Source organism: Euphorbia lathyris, chromosome 2 (genome assembly GCF_963576675.1).
Source record: "Euphorbia lathyris chromosome 2, ddEupLath1.1, whole genome shotgun sequence".
Taxonomy (NCBI): domain Eukaryota; kingdom Viridiplantae; phylum Streptophyta; class Magnoliopsida; order Malpighiales; family Euphorbiaceae; genus Euphorbia; species Euphorbia lathyris.
Genome location: NC_088911.1, coordinates 9,139,953 through 9,142,902, shown reverse-complemented (window position 1 = coordinate 9,142,902; position 2,950 = coordinate 9,139,953). Strand labels below are relative to the sequence as shown.

At 32.9% G+C, this 2,950-nt stretch overlaps 1 pseudogene; it reads right to left on the bottom strand.

Annotated features, from left to right (window-relative positions):
* Positions 1 to 307: 307 nt before the first annotated feature.
* On the bottom strand, positions 308 to 425 carry LOC136221096 (5S ribosomal RNA; annotated as a pseudogene).
* Positions 426 to 2,950: the final 2,525 nt, after the last annotated feature.

The following is a 2,950-nucleotide window of genomic DNA, read 5'->3' as shown; positions in this document are numbered from 1 at the left end:
GATAATTCATTTATGTATATGTATGTATTTATTTTCTTTAAATAGTTTTAATTTATATACTTATTTATTTTCTTTAAATAGTTTTACTCTGTATATTAATATGTATATGTATATATATTTAGCTTTAATGTATAGTTTTTTTTTTTAAAGTTGTGCGTAATCCACTTACATTAAACAAAGGAAAATTAAATTAAAGACAAAGGAAAACCCTCAACCCACCTCACCTATGTGATTCGAACTCATAACCTCTAAGGTCATAGGTAAGCTCTCAACCAACATGCAAAGAGCTTCACCACTTAAAAAGTTTGGGGTGCAACACCAGGACTTCCCAAGAGGTCACCCATCTTAATACTATTCTCGCTCAAGCACGTTTAATTCGGAGTTCTGATGGAATCCGGTGCATTAGTGCTGGTATGATCGCACCCTAGCTTTAATGTATAGTTGGTTAGTCACTTAGGTGTTTATATAGTATATGAAATATGTTCGCTATGTTAGACTATTTTTAGTATTATTATTTTTCTTATTAGTAGGTGTTATGGCAATATATACATATATACTGTTTTTGCCCCTTTTTTATTATTTGCTTAAATAGTTAACATTAGGTTTATATTATATAGGTTTAATACATAATTTGCCTCTTGAACTTGTCCAAAAAGGTTGATTGCCCCCTGAATTTTTAAAGTGTCCAGATAGCCCCCTAAACTTATATAAAATGACCAATTAGTCCCTTGAACTCGCGCAAAATGTAATCAATTGATCACTCGGTTGTAAAAAAGTAAGTTAAATGCGAAAAATATATTGCACGAGTCTTAAAAAAAGTAAAATGATCAAAATCGGATATACGGTTCTAATATTAGAGAAGACAAATTGTATAATTGAGCAAGCAATAACTTCCTTTTTTTAATATATTTTTGAATTATGTAATAACATTCTAAGATGTGTGGAATACATCTTCCGTATTTGACTTACTTTTTTGTGACCGAGTGATTTTTTTTTTAAATTTTTGCGCAATGCGCTTACATTAAAGAAGAAAGAAAAATCCCCACCAGACCCGGATGTGATTCGAACCCATGACCTCCCAAGGCATAGGTAAGCTCTCAACCACTAGGCTAAGAGCTTCACCACATTAGTTTATAATTAAATTTAATAGTACCTTATTTGTAACATGGTAAATATTTTAATGTAATTAATGTTTGAAATGTCTAATAAAACAATTATATAACAGATCAAATAATAATATATCAAAATTGATTACATTTGATGCAAGTTCAGGGAGGTAACTGAACATTTTATGCAAGTTTAGAGGGCTATCGGGACACTTTGAAAGTTTAGAGAGCCAATCAAGTTTTTTGAACAAGTTCGGGAGGCAAATGATGTATTAAGCCTATTATATATTATTCACATTACCTATTTCCATATTTTTCATTCATATAGGATTATATTATTTAGTTACCTTTTTCTATTCTTATTTTTACTATTTATATATATAGGAATCCGGTGATCATTTTCCATTCGTGGGTGGCGAATCTTTCAACTTCGAGCTCCGGTCCTGTCGAGTAGCTTGATTCCTAGATTAGTTTCTTTCGGCTCCAATCACATCATTGCCATCAACAGTATCATCCCATCGGATTCATAAGGTGAGGCTTGACACCTACAACCGTACTTTACATTCCACACTCAGCTATCTATCTTCCCCTCTTGCTATTCACTTATAACTGAAGTGAACAGAAGAGCTTCTGATTAAACTATTGATAAGCTTGTTCTTACTCAGAACACAGTGAAAAACTACAAGCTATTACACGAATGTAAAGAGTAAATGTGTATGAGCTTTTTGCTTTGCTTTTGGAACTTTAAGGATGATTCTCTCTAGATTTCAGCGTTGATGATCAAGTCCAAAATGAGCAAATGATAGGGGTTTTATAGTGACACTTAAAGCTGAGTTAATTCAAATTTCAAAATAATCATTGGAGGGAAAGACTCCTCCAGTCTCTTTCATCTTCAGCATTCAGTACACACAACCAATCATTGATCTTCTCTTTTCTGTTGTGTCCAGTAGACATTATGCTTCTTAGTGCTTGGTAGAGGCAGTCTGAATATCTACACAAATGAGGTAAAGATTCCAAATTGACCAGGGTACAAGCCGTCTGCTCTTTGTATTTATTTCCTTATTTAGTGGTGCAATGTTAGTGGTCCAAAGTCCACATTAATCTTGTCAGATATGGTTTGATCTTCATCTTCCGGAACAAGTAATCCTCATGGCTTGGGCTTTACTTCTAGATCCTTCCAGTACTTAGACTGAAATATGCCTTTGGACCTTTGATCCAATTTTAATTTATCAATTCAGCACTTTAGTCTCTCAAACATTTGAATAATAAAATAATGTTTTATTAAGATATAGGTAAAAAAAATAGTCACTAATAAATTATTTATACTAAAAATAGGTGATTTTTTTAAGTATGTTGAAATTCCATTTATGAAAATGTAGTCTGTTATTATAGGTGAGGAAATGGACTCCAACATGATAATTTTAAACATGTAATAATCATGGAGTTGAATTTTTCCCAACTATCACATCCATTGACTAGCATGGCCTCTACCTATAATTTTTCAACTACATGTCATTAAACAATTAAGGAAAAAAATTACCATATCGTGGGACCGGTTTCAAAGGTGTGCAGGAAGTACGACGACACATGATCTTTAAATAATAGGGCACTAAAAAGATTAAAATTAATTAGTTTTATTATTTTAGACTTATCCACGAACCCGTTGGCCCGCCCAGTCCGCCCAAACCCGCCCTTTATAAATTGGGCTTGGACATTTATATTTGATGTTTGGTCCGACTCGGTTTAAGCTCGCTCAAGCCCGTATATAAAATGGGTTAGGCTTGAGATTTATCTCAAAATCCCAAATTAACCCGGCCAGGCCCAATTTTATATTATATAATATT